Below are 9,962 nucleotides of genomic sequence, written 5' to 3'. Positions count from 1 at the left end.
AACTTGAGATAAGGCGAGATGCAGTTAAACCAAAGATATAAAGGTAGTTTACAGTTATAATGGAAATCATAACGTAAGCGCAAACTGAAATACAACGCTCGCACAAGGCATCCACCACGCGTCGTGTTCGTACGATAAAAGTGATTTCGGTATAAAAGCTAATTCGTAAACCACTTTAACTTGAGATAAGGCGAGATGCAGTTAAACCAAAAATATAAAGGCAGTTTGCAGTTATAATGGAAATCAGAACGTAAGCGCAAACTGAAATACGACGTTCGTACGATAAAACTGATTTGCGTCTTAAACCCCGATTCGGAAAGCACTGAACTTTGAAACACGTTCATAAAAACACAGAAGGCAGTAAGCTATTGAGGAGGTTTGCAATAAAGATAAGATGCTCAAAGTAAATGCAAACTGAGATTTAGAGTGGTTCGGTCAATCTTGACCTACTCCACTTTTGGCTTCCTCCACTGACGAGGTCACCGACGTCAACTAGAGGCCTTCCTTCAATAGGCGAAGGCCAACCACCCTTTTATAGTTTCACTCCTTTTGACGGGCTTAGGAGACAACCCTTACAGAATTTTCTTTCCTCTCTTTACAACTTAGAACTTGGAAGAAAAGAGGGAGAAGAACTTTTAGCCTTTACAACAATTTTGAGCTCTAAGAATCCAGAAAAAGATCAAGATTTTGGTGTAAGTTCATGCCCTTTCAGTGCTGAATGGGTGGGGTATTTATAGGCCCTAACCCAGTTCAAATTTGGAGCTCAAAACTGTCAATTCCCGGAATTCCGGGATCAGGCGGTTGCACCTCCTGACTGGAGTGGTTGCACCGCCTGGCAGAGCTCGAAGACTGAGCCTCTGGGCGGTGCCACCTCCTGTCAAGGGCGGTTGCACCTCCTACCAGAGCTCGAAGACCGAGCTCAGGCGGTTGCACCTCCTGACTGAGGCGGTTGCACCGCCTAGCAGAGCTCGAAGACCGAGCTCAGGTGGTGCCACCTCCTGTCAGGGGAGGTTGCTCCGCCCAGTCTCGCTCGGAGACTGAGCCCAGGCAGTGCCACCGCTTGGCTGGAGCGGTTGCACCTCCCAGTCTCGCTCAGAGACTGAGCCCAGGCGGTGCAACCTCCTGCCTTGGGCGGTTCAACCGCCTGGCAGAAATCAAGGTCCGAATGGGTTGATCCATTCGGCCCAATTTGGGTTTTTCAAGGGCCCAATTGCCCCAAGATTAAGTTAATGGGATCACCTCCCATTTCCAACTTAATCATTGTGCTAACTACGATATTCCCTAAGGTATTTACTGCAACTTGCTCCGATGCGTCAATTGCTTCTTCCGGCGAGCTTCCGGCGAACTTCCGTCGATCATCCGATGAACCCTCGGTGATGCTCCTACAAACTTCTAGCAAACTCCTAGACTTGCGACGATCCACTTGGCGAGTTCCGACGAGCTTCTTTGGCAAGCTCATGGACTTCTCGGATTTGTTCCCGCAGAACCTCTGACGACTGTCCGAACTTCCGTCGAACTCTCGAACTCCCATTGTGATAATTATCTTGACTCCGGCGCAACTCTTGTTGCATATCTTATTTTCATCGTAGTTAATCTTGCACACTTAAAACAAAACTTCGATCGAGACAATTAATCCTAAGTAATTAACCAAGTTGTCCGGCATGTCATTGGTCCCTCGAAGCTTCGTCCGATTCTTTGGCGCATCGTCCTCTCCTGCAGCCTATTGCCCAATCGGCCAGTTGACTCCGCAACTCCGATATCCTTGGCACAATACCTGCTCTTCTTGGCCTGATGCCTGAGTCCACGGCCCGAAGCCTTCTATTGATACGTCGACCGATCCACCGGCCCGACGTCCAATCTTCTGACATGTTCCTCCAGCACAACATGATTTTCCTACTTTAATTGTCTTATCCTGATCGAAGCATCCTGCGTCACTCAAAACGCAGATTAAATCATAAACATATATCAAGTTGTTTCATCATCAAAATACGAGATTCAATAATCTCCCCCTTTTTGATGATGACAACCACTTGATGACGGAGTTAACCTTAACTCCCGGAGTTTAAAAAAACTCCCCCTATCAATATGCCATATTGATAGAATCTTGAATTCAAACTGAATTCAAGTCATTGCAATATTCATCATTAATACTTGCAACACGTCATCATGAACTTATGCATAAACTTATGCATAACATATCATGTCATCAACATACTTCTCCCCCTTTGTCATCAACAAAAAGGAGAAGTACCACAATCAAGTGTTTGTGATATTGGTTCAACTCATTGCATGAAAAATATAATATCAAGTTTTATCATCATGCAAGTTTGCTATTATCAAATATCAACATGTAAAATTGTGATGTAAGCTTTTGATATCATAACGCAAACATTTCAAGTGTTTATCAATTGTAGCATTTCATCACATGGTAAGATATCAACGCGTAAAATTACGATACAAGTTCTTGATATCTTAACGCATGATGCAAATATGGCATAATGCAAGTTTGGCAATCATAGCATCAATTCATATATCTCTTGATGATGCAAGCATAGCATCAGTGTTCATAGCATCAATTCATATATTTCTCCCCCTTTGTCATCAACAAAACGGAGAACGATATAAGTAACTTTTAAGCATAAGTGCTTGTAATTATTCATGTCATAACTAGGTTCATGTCATTTTCCAACAGTGAGTGATAGGATATCAATTATACAAACATCTCAAGGAAAATATGACATGGAGATAGCTTTGAAAACTTCTTCCTTTTTTATCTGTTATTATCTTTTTGCATGAAGGAGGAAGCCTATTTATGATACATGCTATTTGTGAGTTTACTTCGAGTGAAGTTAGAATCGATGAGAGATTAAATCATGCTTCATTTTTACAAGGATCAAGATATGTATGTGAAACAAATCCTTGCAAGTAAAAACACTTTCATCCATATTCATCAAATCCATTTCTCAAAAAAATATTTTTCACATGGTATGTGTATGAGAGATGTATTTGCTAGTTGATTACATATGTCAAAAATCAATGATATGAACTAAACTTGATATGACATATGCTTGTTAAGTTCGGAAGAGAGTAAACTTGATATGTTAGGATCAAGAGAATTCGAAAATGAAATTTGACTCTTTCTTGCATTCGGACAAGGTTTTGCTATAGATATTCAATTACAATCATGAAGGTAAAGCATGCTTGTTATCATGGAAGTTTTGTATTCAAGCACATAATTTCCAACATGTAATTGTGTAAAATCATTATGCTAATCAAGTGATTTGATCATTCAATCAAAAAAGTTCAAAAAATAATTTTAACACGTCAATCATTAGGACGTATTTTTGCCATAGTTTTTCAAATACAATCATGAAGATAAGGCATGCTCATCATCATGGTAGTACGATGGCAAGTTTACAATTTTAAGACATGCAAGCTAGTAATTTTGAGATGTTCAAGAAAGCAACTCTTGCTTCTTGAAATATAAGTTTTGCTACATGTGCAAGGTAACTTTTTGCTTATGCAAGATATCATTCCTTGGTGATGTTCAATATAGCAAGTTCTACATCAAGCTAGTGAATCTTATAATATTTTAGAACATGCATAATCACCAAAGCATCATAAATTTTAATGATGTGCAAAATTATAAATTTTGCATGTTTGCATTTATGCATCTTGAGATTTGTAAGATAGCACTTCTTGGTGATGTTCAAGATAGCAATTCCTTTTCTTTTGAGAAGTGTAATTATTTTCTTTCTCCTTTTTTTGAACTATATGAGCTAGCAAATTAGCTTTCAAGCATGTTTTGCTCCCCCTTTGTCATTGTCAAAAAGAAGGGAAGACCCTTTACGTTAATTTCTAAATTATGACAAAGGTAAATAGCATTGATGAAAATTCAAGTCTTGAATGTCAAAACAATTATTTTATCATGAATATTTCATCATTGCATGCATCATTATCATCATATATAAACTCATTATTATATGATTCCAAATCATCATTCCTATTATTTCAATCATTGTTTCAATCATCTTTATAGCTTATCATGCACAATATGTCAAACCATCTAACATGATACAAACATTTATTTTCAAAGTATTTATCACTATTTTCATGTATGATAATAAAGTGTTCATGATACCGAACATTAAATCGATATTTTTTAGAAATTTATCACTTCATTTTGATCATGATACCAATATTCATCATTTAGAGCATTCATGACATTAAATCAACATTTATAATACTTCATTTTAGCAACAACTCATAGCATTTTAAATCATGATTCACATCATATGTAATACATCACATCATAATTAAAAAGCTCAAGTATTACGTGCATCATTGCAAATCATAAATGTTTCATATCATGATGGTATCAATTTTGTTAAATTATATCCTACCATGCATGATCAGGTTGAGTCAACAACATTTTACCTTTTAATGCTATATTGTGAGCCACATCTACTATCCATATCAAAGTTAAAGGCTTTCTATCTTTAATTATAAATTTTAGCCCATTGACATACCATACTATTTGTTGGTCTTTTGACTTTGAGAAATTACATCTAGCTAAAAGGCATAAGAATTTATTAGTATACTCATTAAGGACCGAGTACCTTAGATGTAGTTTTGGTATTGTTAAAATAATAGTTGTTTATAGTTTGGGGGTAGGAATCTTTCCTTGATAAGTTGCTTCATCTTCCACCATGTCTATACTGGTGCCTTTCCATATCTTCTTCTATTATTTTGTAATATATGTTAGGATCGAGTCGGCACTGAGAGGGGGGGGGGGGTGAATTAGTGCTTACGATAAAAATGACATCGATTCTGAAAATCTTCATTTCAATAAAAATGATATCAGAAATGCTTAACTTTGAAAGCATAGTGAAAGTAAGAAATCAGTTTGCAATGAAAGTAAAGAGCTTAAGTAAATGCAAACTGAGTTTTATAGTGGTTCGGTCGTTGTGACCTATATCCACTCCCGATTCCTCTTCTGTCGAGGCCACCCGCATCCACTAATAATCTTCTTTCAATGGGGGAAGATCGACTACCCTTTTATACCCCTCTTCTCCTTTTCATAGGTTTAGGAGACAACCTTTTAAAAGCATTCGCTCCTCCCTAAATAGAATTCTAAACTTTATAACTAGAGGAGGGGATTTCTCAAGTGATTGCTATAGCATTTTCTCATTTTTAAGTTCTTTGTGCTTATGTTTATTAACCAGGGATGAGAGAGGCATTTATAGGCTCCAAATGGATTCAAACTTGGAGCCAAAACTAGTCTCATCCCGGGTCTTTCAAGTACTAATGGTAGGATCAAGTGATTTGCTATGAATGCAAAAAATCGGGACACTACAAGAACGATTGTCCTCAAGCCAAAAAGAGAACATCAAAGAAGAAGGCGCTCAAGGCAACATGGGATGATTCAAGCGCGTCCGAAGAAGAGGAGTCCAACACCGAGCAAGTTGCTCATTACGCCCTAATGGCCATCGGAGAAGAGGTAACGGATTTAATTGATGCAGATTTACCTTATCATGAATTGTTAAATGCTTTCCATGAATTATTTGATGAATGTAAGACAATTAGTAGAAAATACACTTACCAAAATTAGTAGAAAATACAAATTACTAAAAAAGGAGCATGATAGTCTCACTTGTGATATCGATAAATTAAAAACTGAATATCATGATAGTTTAGCTCCATGTATAAAATGCCATGATCTAGAATCTCTCTAAAAAGAGAACTTGCTACTTAAGGACACCTTGAAGAAATTCGAGGTTGGTAGCAAATCTTTAAACATGATCCTTACAAATAAGGGTCACGTTCCTAAAAGAAGTGGAATCGGATTTGTGAGAAGTCCTCACCAAAATCCAACCACCTTCATTAAAGGCCCCGTCTTACATGTTCGGCACCAAAGCAATTGCAACTTTTGTTGCAAATATGGACATAAAACTTATAAATGTCCATTCAAGAAAATTAGTCCGAACAAACTAATTTGGGTTCCTAAAGGAACCATGATCAATTCTATGCAATATGATGAACAAGTTTTTAAGGCACCCAAAAGAAAATGGGTACCTAAAAATAATCCCTTCTTGTAGAAACATACACCATCACAAGCTAGGAGCAAGAGATGGTATCTAGATAGTGGATGCTCAAGACATATGACTGGAGATCCATCTCATTTCTCTATGCTCACTAGCAAAGAAGAAGGGTACGTCACCTTCGGAGACAACAACCAAGGCAAAATCATTGGCAAGGGAACCATAGGTAACAAATTAAATTTTTCTATTGATGATGTTCTACTAGTTGATGGATTGAAACATAATCTCTTGAGTGTTAGTCAATTATGCGATAAAGGTTATATCGTTAGATTTGAATCAAATGTGTGTATTATTGAAAAACCAAACCATAACATAACTATGATTGCATTAAAACAAAATAATGTCTACAACATCAATCTTGATGAACTAAGTAATGAAATGTGCTTCTCCGCTTTAAATGATGATGCTTGGCTTTAGCATAGGAGACTAGGCCATGCAAGCATGAAACTAATATCTAAGATCTCATCTAGAGACTTAGTGCGAGGAATTCCAAATATAAAGTTTATTAAGGACAAAGTATGCGATGCATGTCAACTAGGTAAACAAATAAAAACTAGTTTCAAACCAAAAACTTAAATTAGCACCACTAGACCATTACAATTGATTCATTTGGACTTATTTGGACCAATTGACACGACAAGTCTAGGGGGAAGCAAATATGCGTTTGTAATTGTGGATGACTATACTAGATACACTTGGACCTATTTCTTAGCTCACAAAAGTGATTGCTTCAAGTGTTTCTCTAAATTTTGTAAACTCACTCAAAACGAAAAAGGTTTCATGATTTCATCAATTCGGAGTGATCACGGTGGCGAATTTCAAAACCGTGACTTTCAAAATTTTTGTGAGGTTAATGGATACAATCACAACTTCTCCACTCCGAGGAATCCCCAACAAAATGGAGTAGTTGAAAGAAAAAATAGAAATCTACAAGAAATGGCAAGAACTATGTTAAATGAACATAGTTTACCTAAGTATTTTTGGGCCGAAGCCGTAAATACGGCTTGCTACATCATGAATAGAGTCCTAATAAGACCATCCTTATCAAAAGCTCCCTATGAATTATGGAATAACAAAAAACCAAATATTTCCTATTTTAAAGTTTTCGATTGTAAATGCTTTATTTTGAATGAAAGGGATGCCTTAGGAAAATTTGATGCTAAATCCGATGAAGGCATCTTTCTTGGTTACTCTTCCGTTTCTAAGGCTTTACGGGTTTTTAACAAAAGAACCTTAGTAATAGAAGAGTCTATTCATGTAGTTTTTAATAAAATTTCTAATTTAAAGAAAAATGATTTTGATGATGATCTTGGTTTTGATAATTTGAATTTAAATGAACCCCCTCCTCAAAATAGCAACTTGGATGCACCTTCTTCCGAAATTTCCTTACCCAAGGAATGGAAGTATATAGATGCTCATCCAAAGGAGCTAATTATAGGAGATACATCAAAAGGGGTTCAAACTCGTTCCTCTTTCAAGAATTTTTGTGCTAACGCCGCCTTCCTTTCTCAAATCGAACCTAAATGCATTGACGAGGCCATAAAAGATGATTTTTGGGTTATCGCAATGCAAGAGGAATTGAATCAATTTGAGAGGAATAAGATATGGAAGCTTGTTCCTAGACCTAGTGACCATTTAGTCATTGGTACTAAATGGGTCTTTAGAAACAAGTAAGACGAAAATGGTATCGTGGTTAGAAACAAGGCTAGATTAGTGGCCAAAGGTTTCAACCAAGAAGAAGGTATCGATTACGAAGAAACCTTCGCTCCCGTGGCTCGATTAGAATTCATAAGGATGCTCCTTGCCTATGCTAGTAGTAATAATTTTAAACTATTTCAAATGGATGTCAAAAGTGCTTTCTTGAATGGTTTTATTTCCGAAGAAGTATATGTCGAACAACCTCCTGGATTTGAAAATTCTCTTCTTCCTAATCATGTATTCAAATTGACTAAGGCTCTCTATGGCTTGAAATAAGCTCCTAAAGCTTGGTATGAAAGGCTTAGTTCCTTTCTTATTTTAAATAATTTTACCAAAGGCAAGGTTGATACTACATTGTTTATTAAACATTTTGAAAATAATTTTCTTATTGTATGGCTGGGTGGTACCACTGCCTGACACCCTGTCACTCGATGGTACACTATCTAGTCTGGTGGTATCACCTCCTGACATAGTCTCAAAGACCGTACCATTGACAATTCCACCTATTGGGTTAGTCACCATTTAGGCCTTTCACTTGGCCCAACATAGCCCAAACTTGGGCCCAATTGGCTCCTAATTGAGTTGGCCCAATTCTAACCCAATTACACCTAAAACCTACTTTAATATAGATAATTATTACAAAGATAAATCAAATATTGTTTGGCATGTCATTGGTTCATAGATATCTCGTCTGATTCTTCGACTCATTATCCTCTCTTATGACCTATTATCCAAACGGCTAGTTGATCTCCGTAACTCCGATTTTCTTAGTATAATTTTTGCTCTTCTTGGCCCGATACCCGATCCCATGGCACGAAGCCTTCTATCGATACGTCGATCGATCCTTCGGCTCGATGTCCAATCTTCTAACATGTTCCACTTCGACCGAACATGATTCTTCCTACTTTAATTGTCTCTCCCTAATCAAAGCTTCATATGTCACTCAAAACATAGATTAGATCATAAACACTATCAACTGGTTTCATCATCAAAATCTGAGATTCAACAATCTTTCATTTTTTTATGATGACAATCAATTGATGACGAAGTTAACCTTAACTCCCCCTATCAATATGTCATGTTGATAGAACTTTTGAATTCAAAAATCCAAGCAACATGTCATTATAAAATCATATATAAGATTTTAATATCGTCATCATACTTCTCCCCCTTTGTCATCAATATAAAAGAGAAGTGCATCTAGCTAGTTTTTGAGATATGTAAGTTTTACAATATACAAGCTAGTAATAATTTGTTAGGACTCTAGCTAAGAGAGTCCTAATTGAGAGGGGCATTCATGTAATACCTACCTAGTCACCCCTATTAAAGAGATGAAGAGGCCAACTAAGGTTAAAAGGTTGTTTCTTATAGAAGCATTAGGAGTTGTAAAGGAATAGGAGTCTTAAGTAAGAGTCCTATTAGGAGTTGGGGTTTAGAAGCCCTATAAATAGTCATGTATTCATCATCTTTTCTCAAGCAATAGATGAATCTATTCTGTAGCCTTTGAGTAGCAACTTGGAGGAAGGAACCCCTATAGAGTTCCAAGGAGGCTGATCCCCTAAAGAGATCAACCTCAAGCTTAGAATCTACAAGGGTTCTAACACTTGGTATTAGAGCAGTGTTCTTAGCATCTCACTGCCCTTCCATAACCATCCATCAGCCCTCCACAGCTGCCCAAAGTAATTCCCACAATTGCTTAAAAGATCATCGTCGAATTCCATCGTCATCTCCACCACCGCAAATCATCCTTTGATCTTCTCGTGAATTACAATAGGTTCTGGTTTTCTGCCTTACTGTTACTACAATTTAGTTATCCTTATTCAAAAATTCATCCATCCATAAGCCCTCCACAACCACCCAGAGTAATTCCCACAATTGCTTAAAAGATCATCGTCGAATTCCGCCATCATCTCCACCACCGCGGATCATCCTTTGATATCCCCGTAAATTGCAATAGGTTCTGGTTTCCTACCTTATTGCTTCTGTAATTTAGTTATCCTTATTCAAAAATTCAAAAAAAAGTTGTTCCTATATTACTGCATAAAGTTTTCATCTCTATGACAAAAGATACACTGTAGAATTCCAACCGCATAGCACAACCTATTTGATCTTGCTATTATACTTTTTTTATCCAAATCTCTACAAAATTTTTATGACAGCTTT

This window comes from Musa acuminata, chromosome BXJ1-10 (genome assembly GCF_036884655.1).
Source record: "Musa acuminata AAA Group cultivar baxijiao chromosome BXJ1-10, Cavendish_Baxijiao_AAA, whole genome shotgun sequence".
Taxonomy (NCBI): domain Eukaryota; kingdom Viridiplantae; phylum Streptophyta; class Magnoliopsida; order Zingiberales; family Musaceae; genus Musa; species Musa acuminata.
The sequence above is the reverse complement of the archived record's forward strand: the minus strand, read 5'-3'. Positions refer to the sequence as shown.